At 42.4% G+C, this 21,523-nt stretch overlaps 2 long non-coding RNA genes across 2 annotated transcripts in view; both read right to left on the reverse strand.

The window, feature by feature from the left end:
* Window positions 1–1,931: 1,931 nt before the first annotated feature.
* Window positions 1,932–5,708, reverse strand: LOC135322416 (uncharacterized). Its single transcript, XR_010382978.1, has 2 exons — window positions 4,660–5,708; window positions 1,932–3,444 (listed from the first exon to the last, which is right to left on the reverse strand). It is a non-coding gene; the product is annotated as an uncharacterized LOC135322416 (long non-coding RNA).
* Window positions 5,709–8,918: 3,210 nt separating this feature from the next.
* Window positions 8,919–21,523, reverse strand: part of LOC135322417 (uncharacterized) — a 33,269-nt gene continuing 20,664 nt past the window's right edge. Inside the window, exons 4-5 of the long non-coding RNA XR_010382979.1 lie at window positions 15,390–15,513; window positions 8,919–11,614 (exon numbers count right to left, since the gene is read on the reverse strand). This is a non-coding gene — a long non-coding RNA (uncharacterized LOC135322417). The remainder of the gene's footprint in view (window positions 11,615–15,389; window positions 15,514–21,523) is intronic.

Genomic DNA, 21,523 nt, shown 5'->3' on the forward strand with positions numbered 1-21,523 from the left:
TCATCACTTTTGATTTAAACCAGGAAGCATTTATTGACTCACCTATGTGCCCAGTGCTGTTTTAAGACTTCTTTTATTATTATTATTATTATTATTATTATTATTATTATTATTATTATTATTATTACTATTTTTATTATTACTATTTTATTATTATTATTATTTTATGAATTAATAACAAGGTATCCCTCACCCCTGCCCATGGCTGGTGGAAAACCAACTGAGTTTTTATTGAGTTGTTTTCCAAGGAGTAGAGATGAGTTATAAACTGAACACATCTTCAGGGCAAAACAGTCGGAGTGGTTTTCCAGCAGGCCAGACAGCTATGAAGGGTTTTCAATAGAGACCCCCAGAGGCTGAGAGAGAAAGCCTCGAGGACCCTACAAAAAGCTGCCCAAACTGTCTTCTCCATGGCAATACTGAAATAGGAAAGAATAAATCTGACTCCATATTAGATCTGTTCCTTTGACTTTAAAAAAGCCAAGTTAATACTCTCCGGTCTTTTCATGGATTATGATGTCACAGAGGAGATGGACAGGTCAACAAGGAACCACTCTGCCGTGATCACGGAGCCGGGGAGCGGGATGGGCGGCAACATGTGTGACGCAGTTGTAGCCGTGCCCGCGTTTCTAGGCAGGTACCCAAAGTCGCCTCGACAAGATGTCAAACACTTGTGCCCACGTCCTCATCACCTGACATGTATTAAAGAGAAATGGAAATGTATAAAAGGCCAATACCCTTGGTGGGTACACCGTCCAAAGAGCAAAGTCACAGTTTGACAACTGGCCATCTCGGTTCCCTGGGCTTCATTCTTGGAGAACCTTAAAAACCACTCCTCTGTCCTTAAGAAGTGCTGCATATTTGTCCTATCTTTGGCTCAGGGATGGAGCACGTTCAAGTGAACTTTAATATCTGCACAGATTTGACTGTCTTTCTCCAGGTTCACGTGTCCATTCTGAAAAGGCCTGAGCTAAGTCCATCCTCCGTAAGATCTATTCCCTCCAGTGACTGCTCATTGAGCCTGCAATTAAGAGCCAGCAGAACAAGAATGTCCTTAGCTAAAAAGTTCACCCACCCTTCACTGCTTTCTTAATCTCCTCTCCTGGCTAATTGCAACAGACTATCACCTCCCTCCACCAAGCTCCCCAACTATGTCAGTTTGTCTCCCCAAAGAGAAGGTAAGGTCCATAAAAGAGGAGACAACTCCATAGTCACCTCTGAATTCCTAGCATAAAGTAATGTTAAGAAATAGAACTATGATTATGGCTTCTTTCCTTTAAAACCTTTCTGGTTATTTGATTGAGACCTTGGAAGACAGGTGTTTGCAGTCAAGTATCTTGATCCTCAAGACTCTGGAGGCCTTTTTCGGAATGGCTGCTCACTGATTCATTCAAACCACAGCTTCTCATTCCAGGAGTAGCTGTGATTCTCTGCCAGGAGTATGTGGTTACTCTCATGCCAGAAGAGCTTTAAACTATATCCTTACTTTGGATTTGTTATTTTTCCCCTCTTCCAAAAAAATTGACTTTCCTTAATGTCTTACCTTGAGGAATTTTTTTTCATAGTTAACCCTTTAGTAAACCATGCTACTCGGGATGGGCTTGGCTTTACATATGATCAGTCATCCAACTCCCAGTGTGAGAGGACTCGGGCTCACCTCCTACCCTCCAGTCAAGGCAACTGAAACTCAGTACAGGAGCCAACAGGCACCCCAGGGCTTCTAAGGCTCGCGTATCACCCAGAATCCCTGCTTTCTGGTTTGTCTTGGCTTCTGAGGATTTCCCCTCACTTTCTTCACAATTAGCTGTGCAGCTTGAAAGATGAAGAAGGAAGGTTTTATTTCTTAATCAGCATTTTAAGAAACTTGTGTAATGAAGGTTTTCACGAGTTTCTAGAACCCTCCGTTGCCGAGACAGAAAACACACTAGATATTTTCTAAGTTTAGCTATCATGTGTATTTTTTCTTTTCTTTTGTTTTCTTAACTGCAAATAGACATTTTTTAATTAAAAAAAATAAGGCCCCAAATAGGATAGAGACTTGAAGGGGCATACAAAATTAAAGGGCAAAGACAGAAAAATGATAAATACTCTACAAGGTTAATATAATACTTACACTATGGATCAGATCAGCAATTCTCAGTAACAGCTAATTGAAATATGTCCATGAGGTAAAACGTCTCTCCTGTCAGGAGATGGCTAACAGAAAATAGAATTAAAACAACAAACTAAAATTCTAAGTCTGGCGAGGTACAGAATTCTACCAGCTAAATGTGTCTTCTTCTGGAAAAGAGGGAGGCTCACCAGCTCTTTACTGTGGAGCCTGAGCCCAGGGGATGGCGGTGAAGTGAGCTCTGTAAGTACCCAATAGCAAACTTGTGATGAATAAAGAGATGTGAGCTTTGATGACAGAGATGATACTATTATTCACTTGTCCTGTAAAGTATGTCTTCACGTTCAGTGATCAATACCTCGGCGTCCTCAGGGATTAAGATTATAGGAAAATTCACAGCCCGGGCCCAGACCTCCTCTTTGAGCTCATGACAATGCACTTAGATGTCTCAAAGGCAACTCGAGCTCCACCTGCAAAGAGCTGACTTCACGGTCCTCCTCCAATAGCCGTCCTACCCAGGGCCCCTGGTCGGGGGGCAAGGTCTCACTGCCTCCCCCAGCTCAGGCCCATCACTCACAGATGTGACTGGACCCCACCTTCAGGGCCCAGATTTCCTCAGTCACCGAGTCCCACCACCCACACCTGACCTACCAGGTACTCACTGGCACTCACTCAGCACTGACTGTGTGCTGGGGACCACGCTGCACACTGTGCACACGTTATCTCACTGGATCGCCACAGCAGTCCTGGGAGGTCGGTACATCACTTCTTCAATTGATTAGATAAATTGTTTACTTCCTTGAGTGCATCATCCAAAGTGACACAGCTACTCAGCCACAAAACTGGGACTGAAAACCACTTGAAAATTCTACACTCCTACACCTGGCAGCCACCCTAATCTGACTCATCACATCACCTCCTGCAGAGCCTTCTAAATGTTTCTAAGCATTCTACAAGACAAAAGTGATCTACGAGAGCACCCCACTCCCCTACTAAAAATCTGTCAATGACGGTCCACTGCCCTTAGGAGAAAGCCCCACCGGGCCTGAGCACAGCCCAATGGCCCAGCATCCGCGTTCCCTGCGCGGCCTCGCCGCCTCACCCACCACACAGATCTACACGTGCCGTGTCCAGGACAGGGATGCTGACTCCGTACAACCCGGGGCTCGTCTCATTCAAACAATGATCACCTTCTTCAGTGTTCACCCTCTTCACTGCTGACGGTCAGAAAAATATTTTCTCAGGATGAATCAATATCTTTTTTCTTACAACTTCCTGTCATTGATAATGAGCTCCATCCAAAATACAGAAGACCTAATTCTCAGTCTCCTTATCTGTAAAGTGAGAATAACAAGGAAATATATGAAGTTTTAAGTGAAATAATATACATGTGAGGCTGAGGGACAATTCCCAACATACAGTAAGCACTCAATATGTGCTTACTTAATATTAATAGGAATATATCGCATTCCAGCAACATTAACTCAATGTTTTATGGCTTTGTCCAACAGACTACAGACAAACATTTGGACGAACACCTTTGAGCAGATCAGCCCAAGCGTGATGGGAGAGGTAAGCACTGACTCCAGTTACAGCTGCAGCCAACCAGCACTACGGGGCTGGGGCAGTTTGCTCAAACTCTTACATGTTGCTTGAGAATTTAGTTGTCATTAATGAATAAAGACAGGTGTTCTTTAGTCAAAATTCCTGAAACATGTATCTTCAAAGATTGATGCAAATTTGATTTCAAGTACAACACTCTCACTAGAAATTATTTGAAAATGATAGTCTTAGCTCCTCTGCACATCAAAAGGGCATGATCTTAATGTATCTGACTACACCAAAAGTGTTGTTTAAAGGAATTTAAGATGAAGCCATCCTAAATAAGCTCTCAGTATCATCTTCACAAAGCCCCACCCAAGGGTCTCATTTCTCACTTCCACATAGGTGTTCAGGTAGCTTAACCTGGGTCTTGGTTTCTTATAACACGGGGGTGGGAAGAGTTGTGGATAGATTTATGTAGCAAATATAAACCTAGAGTATTTGCTGTGTAGAAATCCTAGAAATAAACAAATTAATATATAGTCTTACCCTCAAGAAGCTCAACCTTTCCATTTACAACAGCATTAAAAATAAAATGAGAGATACATTTAACAAAAATTTACAAGATTTGTACATTGAATATTTTGATGTATCACCGAAATAATACTTAAAATATCTACATATATGGAACACATCCCATGTTCATGGAATGGTAGACAATATTGTTAAAAATGTTAAGACTCCCCAAAGTGAGTTACAAATTCAGTGGAATCCTTATCAATATTCCAGCTGACTTCTTTGCAAAAATTGAAAAAGTGATCCCAAAATTCATATGGAAGTGCAAGGGGCCCAGGTCAGCCAAAACAATCTTGAAAAAGCAGAGCAAAGTTGGAGGACTCACTTTAAAGGGTACTAAAAAGCTATAGTACTAAGTCAGAATGGTACTGGCATAAGTTTGGATAAATAAATCTATGAGACATAATAAAAACCCAGGGGGAAAAACTTACATTTACAGTCAGTTTTCCACAAGGGTGTCAACAACACTCCATTGAAAGAATAGTCTATTCAACAAATGGTGCAGGGAGTGCTGAGTATCTGCAGGCAAAAGAATGAATCTGGAATCTGGACCCCCATATTTTAAATAAATAAAAATTAATTCAAAATTGATCACAGACAGAAACGTAATAACTAAACCTATAAACTTTCTAAAAGAAGACACAGTATAAATCTTTGTGGTCCTAGGATAGGCTTTGGTTTCCTAGATACAATACGAAGAGCACAAGTGATAGAAGATAAAAGCAGATAAACTGGACTTCATCAAATTTAAAACCTTTTTGTTACAAATTACATCATCAAGAAAGTGAAATGACAGGGGAAGTGGGTATATCAAGTGACAGAGTGCATGCTTAGCAAGAAAAATAAAATAAATCAATACATCTAATTACCTCCCCTGTAAAGAAATTGTTTTAATGCTTTAAAAAACTAAAGTGAAAGGACAATCTGCAGAATAGGAGAAAAATTTTGCCAAGCATGTATCTAAGAAGAGACTAGTATTCAGGGTATATAAAAAATGCTTACAACTGAACAATACAAAGAAAATCGACCCAATGTTTAAATTTGCCAAGGATTTAAATAAATACACAAATGGCCGATAAGCACATGAAAAGAAGCTCAGCATCACTAGCCAAATCAAAATCAAAATGAGTTCTCATTTTACACCCACTAGGACGGTTTTAATCAAAACATCGACAATAACAATTGTCGTTGAGGAGGCAGAGATACCTCATTTGCGGCCAGTGGAAAGGGACAATGGTGCAGCTTCTTTGGAGAAGTCTGGTGTTTCCTCAAAAGGTTAGAGTTATATGGCTCAGCAATTCCACTCCTACATGTAGAGTCATCCCTCAGTATCCTCGGGGGGTTGGTTTCAGGAACCCCCCACCCTGGATACCATAATCAAAGGATGTTTGAGTCCCTTTACAATCAGCCATCTGGATCCATGAAGTGGAAACTACAGATATGGCGGGCCAACTGTACAGCCAACAGAATGAAAACATATTCTCACAAAAACTTGCACATCAATATTCATGGCAGTATCATTCAAAGTAGACAAAGGTTACAAACAATATCCATCCATCAATGAATGGATAAACAAAATTACCAAGAATAGGCCCACAAACTTTTGGTCATTGAATCTTTGACAAAGGAGGTGAGAACATACAATGGAGTAAAGACAGCCTCTTCAGCAAATGGTGTAGGGATAACTGGACAGCTGCATGTAAATGAATGAAGTTAGACTACTCCCTCACAGCATACACAAAAATAAATTCAAAATGGCTTAAAGACTTAAACATGTAGACAAGACACTATAAACCTCTTAGAAGAAAACATAGGCAAAATATCTGACATACATCTCAGCAATGTTCTCCTAGAGCAGTCTACTGAAGCAATAGAAATACAAGCAAAAATATACAAGTGGGATGTAATTAAACTTACAAGGTTTTGCACAGCAAAGGAAACAGTAAGCAAAACTAAAAGACAAACTATGGAATGGGAGAAAATAGTTGCAATAAATGAGACTGACAAGGGCTTAATTCCCAGAATATATAACACCTTTTACACTTGATAAGAAAGAAAAACAAACAATTCAATTCAAAAATGGGCAGAAGGCCTAAAGAAGCTTTTCTCCAATGAAGACATACAAATGGCCAATAGGCACATGAAAAAATGCTCAATATCATTATCAGAGAAATGCAAATCAAAACTGCAATCAAATATCACATCTCACCAGTCAGAATAGCCATCATTCAGAAGTTCACAAACAATAAATGCTGGAGAGGCTGTGGAGAATAGGGAACCCTCCTACACTGTGGTTGCAGTTTGGTGGAGCCATTGTGGAAACCAGTACAGAGGTTCCTCAAAAGACAAAACATTGACCTCCCATAAGACCCAGCAATCCCACCCCTGGGCATATATCCAGAAGGAACCATAATTCAAAATGATACCTACACCCCAATATTCAGAGCAGCACTATTTACAATAGCAAGACATGGAAACAACCTAAATGTCCACTGACAGATGACTGGATAAAGAGGTTGTAGTATATTTGTACAATAGACTACAATTCAGCCATAAAAAAATAATAAAATAATGCCATTTGTAGAAACATGAATGGACGTGGAGAATGTCATTCTAAGTGAAGTAAGCCAGAAAGAGAAAGAAAAATACCATATGAGATCGCTCACATGTGGAATCTAAAAAAACAAACAAACAAAAAGATAAACTTATCTACAGAACAGAAACAGACACACAGACATAGAAACCAAACTATGGTTACCAGAGGGGAGAGGGTGTGGGAAGAAATAAATTGGGAGTTCAAGATTTGCAGATACTGAGTATGTATAGAGTAAACAGCAAGTTTATACTGTATAGCACAGGAGAATATATTTAATAACTTATAGTAACTTATGTTGAAAAAGAATATGAAAATGAATACATGTATGTTCCTATATAAATGAAGTGTTGTGCTGTACACAAGAAACTGATGCAAAATTATAAACTGACGCAACATTATAAACTGACTAGAATTCAATGAAAATATTTTTAAATAGAGAAAAAACGAAAAAAAAAAGAAAAAGGATATTATAAAACCAAAAGAATAAAGTACTGACTGAGGCTACAACATGGATGAACCTTGAAAGTTTATACTAAAATAAGCCAGACACAAAAGGGCAAACAGTGCCCTTTTAGGTGAACTGTATCTAAGCCTTTATTGTACTATTCCAGTAAATTTTCTGGAAATTTGAACTCTCAAAATCAAAATAAAATGTATTATTCATTAAAAACCTAAAATGATTCCTCACAGGAGGGCTTTAATTATTAAATGCAGAAATGCATGTAAAGCTCCTGGAACAACACTTTGCACGTCCACACACAGTCACTGCTGTCACTGCCACTCAGAGGGTGGTGCCAGCGCTGATGAGGGCTGCCTCCAGTTGCTCCCCTGCAGACAGGAGTGAGGGCCTGGGCTCTGACAGGAAGGGTGACCGGGAACATGGGTTAGACAGAGCCACGCCCCAGACTTTGTATTACCCAACTTTCTTATACAAACTGCTCCATGTAACATAAACACGCTACAGGGATGTATCTTATGACACAGGGAATATAGCCAATGTTTTACAATAACTATAAATGGAGCATAACAATAAAAATTGTGCAACTATTGTACACCTGAAACTTATATCATATTGTAAATCAGCTATACTTTTATAAAATGTTAAAAAATAATTTTAAAATGTTATCACTTCAGTATTCAATTCGGTTTTTAAGTAACTAATAAACAGCTTAGAATGTATAAAACATTTAAGTGTGATAAGTTTGTTTACATATTTATTTACTTTCAGCCTCCTGCTAAAAGAGAAATTAAACAATTTTTAACACAGCTTAACAACCATAACAACAAAAAGACAAAAGTTAGAGTGAAAAGAAAATGGAGATTCAATACTTAAATGAAACCAGGGGGAAGTAAACTCATAAAAACGAATGCCATGAAGTCAGGGTAAGTGTTAAAGGCCGACTAGAAATTCAGCCGTAAGATTCTTGGCAGCTAAAGCAAAAAGTAAAAGATGATGGGGCGGGTGGTAGAGCTCAGTGGTAGAGCGTGTTCTTAGCGTGCACGGGGTCCCGGGTTAAACCGCCAGGGCCTCCTCTAACAGATAAATACACCTAATTACCTACCCCCCCAAAAGAGCCCCAATGAAAAGAAAAAGAGAAATTTCTTTCCTAAGAAAACCTGATGTTAAATTTAGATTAAATACTCGAAAAAAAAAAGAAAGAAAAATAGAAAAAGATGAGTGACACAAGCGATAATGCCCGTGAGATAAATCTGCGGTGGCTGCTGGCACGTCCCCATGTCCCACGTGGGAAAATCTGAAACATCCTTCTCACCACTCAGAGTCATCCTCAGCCCACCCCACCCCTCTCCCTGTTAAATGCAGGAGCACAGGCAGGGCCCGGCCTTTGCTCTCTCTGTGTCAACACAGTGAGACAGGATGGAAGGGGCCAGAGCACAGCCATTCAATGAAGGCCACAGCAATTAACATCAAAATGGTGAAGGATTCAACCCCCAGTAGGCCTTGAGGCTCAGGATGAAGAGATTTTACTTCTAGCAGATCTTGAGCTTCATTATACACCCATTGTAATAGTAACATGGTGAATAACACGCCCCAAGGCACCATGGCCATCCCAAGGCTAGCCACAAAAGGTCAAACGGTGGGAAATGGCCAACTCCCTGGGAATCCCAGCCCCTTGCCCTTAGGCTGCTCCTTCTAATTATTAGCATATAAAACAACCAAGCCCATGAAAACCAGCAACACAGCGCCACCTTGCGGTCATCACTCTCTCTCCCTCTTCGGAGAAGGCCCACACTTTGTCTGTGGAGTGTGTACCTACTTTTAATCTGAGCACCCAACCCCCACACCTCGTGGCATTTCTCCTGCCTTTCAATGTGTCTCTGTGAATAAATCTATCTTTACTCAACAGTGGCTTGCTCTTGAAACCTTTCCTGCATGAAGCCAAGGACCCACGTCTGGTGGGGCACATTCCAGGGGCTCAACCAAAGCCTGGGACACAGCCCTTCCCATGCCCCACTTATGTTTTCTTGTATCAACAGGACTGGGATGTGAAGGGAGTTCTGAGGCCCCAGCTAAGGGACAGAAGTAGCCCCCAGGACCAAAATGGCGGGCAGCCCCTCCCCCAGCAGGGGCCCTGAGGTCAGCCCGGTTCTCTGTGGTTCTCTGTTGTGCTGACTCCCCAGCCAGAGAGCGTTCTCCTAGGCCTGTCCCCACAAAACCCTTCTCTCCAAAATGCAAGCACATCATTTCACAGTCCTCTTATTCAACCAGGAAATTTTCAGCCCACTTTTTCCTTCCCTAGTAAAGAATCTATCTGTCCTTCCTCCCATCCCACCACTTCTTTCTTTGTGAGAACTCTGTACTCCCCATACACCATCCTGAACGCAGGTGCCTTGCTGGCTGGGACCGAGATGTTTCAGTCTCACACAGCCTGCATCCTTTCACTTTCCCCTTTCTACCTTAAAAAGCCTTTCCTGAGTCTCCCACCCCTCTGATTCTGAACTTCACAAAGTGCTGAGGTTGCATGTAGTCACTGTGTGCAAACCTCCCAGGTTTCGACTAGGTTTCCTTCACAAGATCTTCATTTAGGAGCTTCATCAAGAAGTTTAAAGAGTCTTTTCTTACATCGGAGTGGAGGAGCCTGCATAAAATTTAAATGGCCTTGAAGAGAGAGTTAACCAGAGACAGAGAGTTCATAGGTCTTAGTCAACAGTGTCACGAGGCAAAATGTTCTTCGAAGGCTCAGCGTGGCTTCTGAACACGGATTCGGGAGGGAGGAGGTGCCAGGCGGTGAGTGGGATGAGTGACACTGGGTACGCTACCCCAGCTGGGGAAGTATTGGATTTTGTTCTAGTTTTCCAAAGAATTTCTTACCACCTTTTCTCTTATTGTTACATACCATTTCCTACGGATTAAGAAAATCAATGTCAGTCATTTGGGCCACTTGGTAGAAGCTACACGATGCCATTCACAGGGCTGGGATGTAACAGCCACACCAGTCTAGGTTGAAAGACCAGTGGGGGTATTTCCAAGGTAATCACGGGCATGCAGCAAACTCCCCAGCTTCAATTACCTCATCTCAAAAGTGGGGCCAATAAAACTACCAAGCAAAGTGCGTGATGATTATGGCCGACATCTGTTTACTAGGTAAGTGCCCGTGACAGCTGACACTGGATTAGGAATGAATATGATCAACGAGGCACAGTCAGCCTGGTTACATGCACCCTGCCTTCATGCCTTGGTGCAGGAGCGGAGTTTGTTTAGCTGAAATGAACACCCTGAGAGCAGCCCCGAAGGGAAAGCTCCCAGCTCTGCACGGCGAGGCGTGTTCCTTTCCTTCTCTGAGCTAATAACAGTTTACAGTCGTCTGTTTTTACATTTATCCCTTTAGTACCTGCCTCCCCTCCGGAGTTTTTGCTTAAGCAGAACAGGTCCAGGTTTGTGTTGCTGCCTGCCGGATATTCTGGGCTGGGAGACAGGCGACTCCACGTCTGGCTCTGGTGCTGAACGGAGAGGGCAGAAAGCCCAGGGGCCCATGCTGAACAGAGGCCCCTGCACCCAAAATTATGGTCTGACTTTGGGCAAATTACACCGTCTTCTTTACCCTAAGATTCCTCATCTGTTCATGAAAATAACTGCCCATGGCACGTAGAGTTTCAAGGATTAAAGGAAATCACCAAATTCACAACCTATTCAAGGGGCTACCAGTACGTCCTCAACAGGCACATGCTACCTTTACGGCTGTAACACACGCTAAGCGGGGCGGAAGGACAAAGTGAACACTGCTAAGTGCCTGTTAAGTGTTTCATGTGTGTTATAATACTGTTTAAACTTACAACAAACCCAGGAAGAAACGAATATTATAATGCATATTTCACAGATTCACCAACAGTTTAATGGAGGTTACACTCTAGTCCAAGGTCCTTTGGTGAGGAAATGGCGATTTAAACCTGAATCTGAGCCCAGGCCTGGGCTACACCTCTCTCCAATCCACCTCACCACTTGCCTATGAAATCCACCTGTCCAATACACGTTTGCACAGGTCAGCTCTTAAATGCAAAGTGTGCCACCGTTTGTCAATGTTTGTTAATTACCATAAAGTGCTCTCAGAAACCGCTACAGAAAAGACAGGTTGACCCACATCCCTGCCAACAAAGAAGAGATATTCTGCCTTGCGTTCTCCTGTAATGTGCAGAAACCCTTCCCTACACCACCAAATTCAAATGTATGCTTCCTCCATGTTTATGTTTGCACACGGCTTATTAAAGTAGAAAGTACCTGCAGTAATTCCATCTCGTTTCCTTTGCAAGTTTCCAGATTATCCACAATCAGTCTGTGAATGAAAATACTACAATGTGAATTAAAATACTACAACCATGTCAGTAAACAAAGAATGCTGAAACCAAGTCATCAAGGCTGCCGCCACCCCCCAGTGCGGACAGACCTGAAGCCCAGCCTCTACAGCCACTCACAATGCTGCCCTCTGAACAGACTGAGAATAAGAAGACAGGATAATTGCCCTAGATAGCTAGGTGCTTGTCTAAAGAATGAATCCAGTGAGGTCAAATGATACATACAAAGGCACTAAATTCTTTAACTTGAGATGCCTGGATTTCTTTAGATAACAAGCAATCTTTTATTGTTCCAACTCCCTGGTCTTTGTTGTAAAGTTCCTATATAATCCTAGATCCTCCCCTACTTCTTGGGAGCAGTCCCTCAGACAGATTTGAAGGCTGTCATCCCGCCTCGAGTCTTCCCGCCTAATAAATTGTAACTCTAAACTTTCAGGCTACACATTTCTTTCAGTCGACAAGTCCCAGAATAGACACAACTCATCAATTCTCTAATGGAACACACTGGATCAGGAACCAAAAGCGTGTTCTAGTCCAGAAAAACTACGGGTCCCTCTTTCATTCTGTCATTATACAATCCCACCAGAACTCATTAATTTGCTGTCTGCTCATCTGGCAACCAAACTCAGAGAAGAGTCAACTCAGCAGAGTGCTCTACTCGGGAGAACACCCCGCAGCAGCACTGCAGGCTACCTGCCCTCCCGCACGCTCTGCCGACCCCTAGTGTCCTCCGTGGAGACCAGGCCAACAGAGGTGTTCCCAACAGCTGCAAAGTCCCACAGATTAAATAAAAGCATTATATTTTCTACGATATGTTATGTATATTACCATCTCTGAAAACAGCTTTGCCAGAAGCCCAAATTTTCCACATTAATCTGCATAGGCAATTCTGGCCCCCAAGGGAAAACAAGTCTTATGACGATGCTAAGGCCTCCAAAGTCCTCTCCAGGACCATCAACCAAACTGCCTGCAGGCCTGCAGCTGCAGGCGGCTACATGTCTGTTTTTAAAGCAACCCCTTCCTGCCCTCGGGCGCTACAAAGTCCCTCTATGCCCTCCCATCTCAGGGTAAGAGCAGCCACTGCAGAAACTTGCAGGGCAGCACTGACAGGACTGGACACAGAGGATCAGAGCTAAACTAAGCCTTCTGATGACACGAGCTTGTCACTGTGTCATTTTACAAATGAAGGTATATATAGAGAGATGGGGTGATCTTGCTCAAAGTCACACAGCTAATAAGTGGCAAAGTCTATAACTCAGCTCCACCCTCTGGTGTGACGCTCCAGCTGGGACACCCACAGGGTTCTCTCGTGCCTGCCTGAACAGTCCTTTACTGTCATTCATAACCCACCACAGTGTCTGACCCTAGCCTGACTTTTCAGCCTCTTCTCCCTCTAGTTTCTCAGGAACAAGGCTGCTCGGGCCACTGTGTGACTTCCGGCTCCCCAAACCCTCAGTGCTCAGGGTGGTCTTGCCTGTGCAACCAGCACCCTGCTCAGAGGCTCTTCCTCCCCTGCAGGAGGATGTTTCCACTCTCCGCAGGGACACCCCCTCAGGGAAGCGCTCTTCTCCCCCTCAGCACGGCAGGTGTCCCAGGCCACATCCTGAGCTGCCCCATTAGGACTGCCTGTGCCCAGGTCTGCTAGTCAGACCAGCAGCCTCAGAGCCAGGGATTATGCCCGGGTCTCCCTGCAAACCTACTGCCCGCCTCACAGCCCCCAGCCAGTAGGTCACCTGGAAGTCACAGCAAGTGCCCCACCCAATCCTGAAATCCCTTCATTTGCCAGCACCGCTGATGACTGGTCTCCAAAGTTTGGTCAGTTTCACACAAAACAGCAGCTTCCACTGAAGCTGAGGGTTTTCACTTCTGCTCCCCATCCTTAATGGAAACGTCAAGGGAAACCAAAAGACCTTTTCTCAACCCTTTTCTGATGACACATTCCCACCCACAATACTCACATGCTCAAGAGCTTTGGGTCCACGTAATTTTGTTTCCCTTATGCTAAGTGGCTCAAAACACTGCAGGATTCTTTCTCTTTTGAGAGTATTTGTTTGTACTGAGTTTATTGACTTTAATCTCTTTTTGTCTCTCTCTTGTGTCCCTAGCAGTTGCCACTTCTTATTCCCTTCAGCAGCCTCCCTCCCATCATCTAGTCTAGGAAATCATCTTTGATGAGGGGCCCGGGGGCAGTCACAGAAGATGGAACAAAGGTACAGAGAGGCTACATAATTTGCCCGAGAAGATCAGCTTCAAGCCCCAAAACTGTGTGTCACGTCCCTCTGTTTAACACTTATGCTAAACTAGTTAACTTTTTATAGATTATGGTTATAAACAGATGAGGTATCAAAATACATAGAAGGACACACATCAACTCTAAGATGTTTATTAACTCCACTATTTTGTTTCTATTTATTTTATTTCTATTAAAAAATATTAGGAACTTCTGCAGTCAATATAACAAAATGTTAATGGGTGTTAAATCCAGAATATAGAGGCGTAAGTGTATCATTACTCATAAGTATTTGTATGCTCACAAGACAAAATGACTTGAACGTCTCTCTCCCCTCCCCCTACTCGCTACTGGCTCTCACCTGAGCTCCCAGACCACACATTTAACAGCCTTTCACTTTATCCACAGCTGAACTCATCAGGGTTCCCCCAAAGCTCCCTCTGCAGCTTTCCCTCCTCAGAGCACAGCAGGACCATCATTTACCTCATTAATCCACCCAGAAACCTGGGCCTTACTCCATCCTACCTTCACAGACATCATTCATCCTTTCCTTTTTACCATCTAAACATGCCTAAAATCTGTTCGTTTTTTCCCGGTGACTGTCCCACTGACTGTCCCACCGCTCAGGTAGAAGCCACCAACACTGCCCACCTGGACTCACGAGTCTCCCAAGTGGCCTTCCAGCTGCTCTCCCCTACTTGAGACAAATTGGATTTTGTCACTCCCGTTCTTTTATGACTCTTTTCAAACCTAGTGTTCTTAGAAGAAACTCCAAGTTCTTCACATGGTGAAGGTGTTTGCCATGAAACTGTCAGCTCAGGGAGGGCAGGACCCCCCTCCTCCTTGGCCCTCCTCTTTCCCTAAGCCCCGCCCTCTCCCTCGGCCCCGCCCTCTGGCACAGCGCTGGCTCAGGAGGACCTGCTGAGCTACACCAGCCTGTATTCTAACCCTGGTGTTCAATTCTTAGCAAATTGCTTCACTTATCCATACAAATCCAAGGTAGATTAGAAAGATTTTAGATGTTGAGCTAGACTATTGATTTGGGGATTTTGCACTAGCAACCTGCAATTACATGTTCTAATGATTCTGTCTTCTTAAAACCACACCCAGATTTAAGGAGTTATTTGTGGAATGTCTTCGGAGTAAAAGGGACTGTACTTTTACCGACTTTATGTTGTATAACATGAACAACCCGGACAGGGTCACAAATGGAACTGCCTCACAAGTGACAGAAGACAGGTGAGAGGCACAAAGCAACAGGTCGCAAAGACGGTAAGAGCAAATTTGTTTTGCCAACCCCCGCAAAAATGCCTGAAAGAACCAAAAATTCTGAATTTTGAAAGTAAAAGATTATCATATAGTGAAATAAAATAAATAATCCTCTTCATCAGGGTTTCAAGATCTGACTCCAGATTTTTTAGCAGGCCATACTGAATCCTAGCACAGAAAAATCAGATGGACTAGTGGTGAGTAAGTTCCAGGAAAACTGCAGTAATTCCTCCACTTGTGTAAGGACATACACTCACCTGCCGAAGGTGAATGTAGACTGAATTCTGGAGAAATTCGGAAGCTTCCAGGCTCCGCTTCTGGATGCCGAGGACACGGACAGCTTGGAAACATGCTTCTAACTCAGTCACCGGAATTCTTACACTGCAGGGGGAAAAGGAGGCCCTCAGTCGATAGCAGAGATGTTCCTGTCGTGTATCACAGGCCGTGCCTCAGGGACTCAGTGCCCTGCAGCAGCCCGGCCCCAGGCGAGGACCCGAAGCGTGGCCCACCGAAGCAGGAGGTGAACTGTGCTTGAGAAAGCCCATCCCCGATGGGGGCAAGAGTGGCTGGTGGGGTTGAGTGAACATATAAATGCCCACAGAAATATGCCTGCATTCATTCAAGTGATACAAGCAACAGTAGCAGGCTATTTAACAAAATTTCAATTTTCAGTGTAAATTTTGCCATTCCTTTCCGCTTGTCCCCTGCACTCTGAAACAGGCTTAGGCTCTCTCACACCTGCAGCTCTGAAGCAATAGTTGTGAAGTCATTTTACTTTGCTGCAAGTGTCCTCGGTCCCCTTGTAACTGTGTCTGTCCTCTCTTAACACAGTCGGATATCTTCCTGGATCTCTACCTGAGTTCCTTTCTCCTCCTCCTCAGATCCTGAGATAAAGGACAAGTGAAGGCACATGACCAGAAAAGGCACTGTGGACTTGACTGAAATCCACAGTGACCCCCTGGGTGAGTGCTGCCCACCCCTTACATTCGATTTTCAAGGTTCTGCACAGGGTGACATCCAGCCCAGAGAGGTGTCCCAGGCCCATTGGAAGCTACGTGGCTTGGGCACGGGGACAGGTGCAGGAGCTGGTTCCGGGGTCAGGCCCCTCCCCACCTCTGCTCCCCTCTCTCCCGAGGCCCCGCTGCCAAGCACTCAGGCTCCGTGATCTTATGTCCTTCTCTTCTACTCTACTCCAAACCCTTTTCCTTTTCCTTTTTTCCCTAATTATCCCCAGCTGGAGTGATTTTTCATTCGCAGTATCTGAAAAAATTTCCTGCAGGCGAAAATGAGGTCTCAAGAAGTCAAAGCACATATGCTACTTCCTGAAGAGTGCCGCTGGCTAGGGGGACCCTCACCAACACTCACGTGGCATCAGACATGTTTCAGGGTCGGCCACCCCCAACAAGAGTGTGCTGTGACCCCTATGCCCGCACAGCATCTCTGCTCACAAAAATATAGTTGGCCCACTTATCGGTTATTAAGAAGCAAAAATACAAAATTGCTCATGTTTCTTACTAAAATTATCTATGAAACAGAAAAGGGAATTGTAATAGAAAAGAACAATTTTGACCCCATGTTAGGTCTGTTCCTTTGGCTTTAACCCTGTGCCCTGTTTTCTAGGCTCAGACTTCCTAGCTCTGCACCATTTGTAAAAGAAAGTTGCCTTTAGACTGAAATATCCAGGACAGCCTCTTCTCCTGGCCGTGATCTTGAAGGATGCTAATTCATCTGCACTTATGTAGAGATGGCAAGTTGCAAAATAGAGAATAACCTTTGTTATTTTTTTTTGGAGTTTTCACAGGGGCAACATGATTTGATCCGCATGGACAGCTGCAAGAACAGCGGATTCAAAGGACAAGCAATTCATACAGCAAGAAGTTTCCAACAACCAATCAAAACCCCGCCCCTTTTTAGTATAAAAGAAGACTCAATTCTGACTTGTGGATGATGATTCTCCAGGACATCAGTCTGCCATCTTCTGGAACTGCCAGCTTTGCAAATAAAGTCACTATTCCTTGCTCCAACACCTCATCTCCCGGTTTATTGGCCTGTCATTTGGTGAGCAGAATGAGTTTGGACTCGGTAACAAAATGACTGCATTGGAGGTAGTATGTCTCCACTGTTTCCTCGTTTCCAATATGTAACATGCACATTACTTATGATCTAGTGCAAATAATTCATCAAAGACAACCACAAAAAGAAACTATACTCACCCAGCTATCAACACTGAACACAAAACCTGTCAATTTTATATGCTGTTTAAGAACACAACCGAAAAACCTAACACAGGGAGTTGATTCCACGGAAATAAAATTATTTCTACTCCTTCAAAACTTTTTCTTTTCTTTTCTATTTTATTTTGTTTTGCTTATTGAAAAGAAAATAAAAGTCAGATAATTTTATTTCACGTATTTTTGTTATAGCTACATACTTTAAATACTACAGAGACTTAAATTGCAATAAAAAATTGTTCATATATTAGTATAAAGATATATACACAATCAATGGGGATTAGGAATGGAGTGGACATTTACTAAAAATCCACTGCAATCCAGTCTTTTACAAGCATATCCTGGAATATAAGCTCTATTATCCAGGGGTCCTCACCCACATTCTCACTGCTGAGTCCTTTAGTAATCAACTAATAAGGCACCAGCATAGAACCATGTGATCTGTATTTTAGGAATAAATGAAGGAATTGATTCATTCAATTCTAAAACAAAAACCCTAAAATAAATACTGAACTTATTTACAGATAAAGAAAATTGGTCCCTCAAAAAGTAAAGTTACTTCCTCAAGGTCACAAAGCTAATAAATGGTAAAGGCAAGATTTGAACTAATCTGCCTGATTCTAAAAACTAAGGTGGAAATCCCATTAGACTGGGGAGGGTCCAGCTGCGCAGCCTATCACCCTATATTTGTTCAGATCTAGCCTTAGACAGCCTGAGACAGCACTCCATTCCTATGGAACTCGAGGGCAAACGATAACATTAAGGATTTTATATCCAGCAATTTCTTAGGTCTCATGTATATAAAGTGTCAGCAGGTCAGCAGAAAATCTCTGGGAACCATTAGTGGGTCCAGACCTTTTTGCTGATTAGAAACTCAATCTATCAGGACATAGTGACCTTCCCATGAGAGGCCACATGGACATAAACTAAAGGCAGCTGAACAATGAAAACTAGCAAGACCCTGGAACTCAAGCAAGAAGGATCCCTGCCATCCCCCACCCAGTTGCCTCTTCATCCACGTGGACACGAAGACAGAAGACCCGGGTTCTTGTCCAAGTTACACTATCATGGATTCTCACCCATAAAAAGTTACAACTCTATGCTGTCATAAGTCCTTTCCAACTCAAATATGATGACACCAATATCTCAGCAGAATATCTATGTCTCCACTTCCCCTCTTCTAATAGGAGAATATTTCTATGGACACAAAGCAGAAATCCAATTTAAAAAACCATGCACGAAGCCAGGTGAATTTCTGCTTAAGAGAATTTCCTCTCACTGTCAGTGAATGAAAACTCAGAAAAAGTGGTCCTTCTCCTTCAGCAAACGGGAGGCATCCTGATTGTGTGTGTGTGTGTGTGTGTGTGTGTGTGTGTATAAATCAAATATAATCGTCTGGGATGTGTACAGATTTTTTTTAATGTCACTGTAATTTCATGGGGATGAGCCAACATTTAAAGTAATTTGAATCTAGTGTTCTCAGACAGTCTCAGTCTCTTTTGGTGGAGGAGGTGAAAGGGGAGAGTAAAGGAGGAAAGAGGTAAATGAAACAAAGAAGTAAGAGTACTGCTAGGGAAAGGCAAGACGTTAATTTTGTTCCTCATTGCATCACAACAAATTAGGGACTGGCTTTCCCCCGATGTCTTATCGAGCACTGAGTTGCAGAAGAAGAGGCGACAACCCATTTCTCACTGAGATTGTGGCTGTACGTGGCATCTTATAGACACAAATCATTTACACTGATCAAACACTCTAGCAGCAGGCCGTAATTCTCCTGTTTTGAGAGACAAGAAAACAGGAGTTCAAAGAGGATGTATAACTTGACAAAAGTCAGAGGACCAGTTAACTAAAGAGGATGAATTCAAACTCAGATCTGAATGCAGAGTCTGCTCTTCCCACTCCCAGGACTGGAAAATCCTTAACACACAGGCTCCCCAGCTCCCCTGCAGTGTTCCTGGCGCCAAGCATTTCCCATGGTAATGTTAGCCAGTTCTCACAGACACAGCGCTCTGTGCAGCCAATGACCTCCATCGGACCTTGATCATCTACCTGCCACGCCCACCAGGCTTCACCATACAGGCAGGAAAGCTGGCTTTCAAGTGCATACAAAGCCACCCCCGGTCTAACCTGGGCTCTTCTGCGGCTTCTCCAGCCTAAAGGCAGCCATGAAACTGCTCACAATCTGTACATGAGCCACACTACCTCTCTCCATCTGTCTCCCCACCTATACTACTACTTAGCTATGACCATTTTGAGAATCTTGGAAACAAATTTTTAAAAACAGAAAAGAAAGGATTCTGGAACAAGTGCTTAATACTTACAATTTTAAATGACAAGTTACAAATTGAGTATTGACAAACCGAATCTTCCTTTCTAAATGTCAGTTTTAAGCATTTAAATATATAATAGCAAAAAATTCTCACAAAATTAACAAAAACATAAACAATAAACTGGAATAAATTCAAAAATAATGCCCATGTTCTAAATGGAGAAACTTCAGGACTATACTGAGTGTTAAAGTAAGAGGTATGAATGTAGAGACATAAACATATTGCATGGAGGAAAGCAGTTTTGTAAAGATGTAAGTTCTCCTAAGAATAATTCAAAACTTACTAAAAACTCCCATGAAAATTCCAATCTGATTTTTTTTAACTTGAACAAAATATTTTGGAACTCTTCAGGAATAATAAAGTCATAATACTAGACAAGAAAATTTGGGATGGAAGAAAAGAATCAAAAAAAAATCAGACTGCCAGTGATTAAATAAATTTTTACAATATGTAAGATATGGTGCTGGAGTAAGGAAGGGAGATTGACAGAAAGGAACCATGAGTTCAAAAAGAGACTCTAGTGTATGTAATTATTTTGTACAGGTGGGATTTCAAATCAAAGAGAAAAGTATGAATTCAATAATTGTCCTGGGACAATCAGAATCACCTAGAAAGAATAAATTCTATTCCTGTCATAATGACCACAAGATAAATTGCACATAGTGATGTAAATATTAGAAAGTACTAATAACAGCAAATACAACCCTTTGCTCTTATTAACTCAACTTCTCCTCACTATAACAAGTACTATTACAATCACCACCTTAGAGATTAAAAAAACCTACAGAAGAGATTTATTCCATTATAAGGAAGTATTTCTAAGAATGTCAAAGTTAAAACCCATAAGGAAGACATTTACTATCTTAAGAGTAGTTTGAGCCACAACAAGAATAAAAAACTTTCTGAACAAAATGAAAGGAAAGAAATGACAAGAAAAAGCTCTGTGATACATGTTGATGAAGTCACGAAGTAAATTTTCATAACATACAAAGAGCTGTCACAAAGCAACAAGAAGCTCCCTCACTTAAATGTTTGCAAAGGACAAAATGAATCATTCATTTTAAAAAATTCAAAAGGCTAATGAGTGAAAAAAGCTCAAAACTTCACTGGTCATCAAATGCAAACAAAAACAATGAAAAAGCACTTTTGCTTATCATATTGGCGAATATTTTTAAGATATTCTAGTTAGTGTCCATCTGTGGGAGAACAAATCATAAGCGACTTTTTCAGAGGATGACATATCAATGGATATGTAAACTCTGAAAAACGTACATACACACTGACTCAACTCCACTTCCAGGAATCGTTTCCTTTAGAAAAAAAACAATCAGTCCAAACAGATGTATCCATCAGGGCATTTACACAGCACTGTTTACAAAGGTGGGAAGAAAAACTGAAGTGAAATCATATCCAGCGATAGAGAATTGGTTACATAAGTAATTGTGCATTTTTTCATTCCCCAATGGAGAAGGAATTTCTAGAGTCACTTGAAAGGAGTCTGTGATGAATGTAAGTGTCACATCCAGGGACTAAATTTCCAGAAGCCTTAACTAAAGGAATATACATACAAGATCACAGGAATGTCTGTACAAGAAGGATGCAAGTCAAACATTCTTTCTGACAGTGGAAAGTGGAGAAAACTTAACTGTCCACCATTAAGACAATGTTACGGTAAATCAAGGTGAGCCGCGGGCGCTGAGGGAGCCGGCGTTTCGCCGTGGTCCAGGGCCTTGTCCACAGCACTCTCCCACCAAATGTGTCCGTGGACAAGAGACGACACCCGCACATCAGGAGACCCCTCCAATCTATCTGAAAGGACCGGGTGAGTCT

This window comes from Camelus dromedarius, chromosome 11 (assembly GCF_036321535.1).
Source record: "Camelus dromedarius isolate mCamDro1 chromosome 11, mCamDro1.pat, whole genome shotgun sequence".
Classification (NCBI taxonomy): domain Eukaryota; kingdom Metazoa; phylum Chordata; class Mammalia; order Artiodactyla; family Camelidae; genus Camelus; species Camelus dromedarius.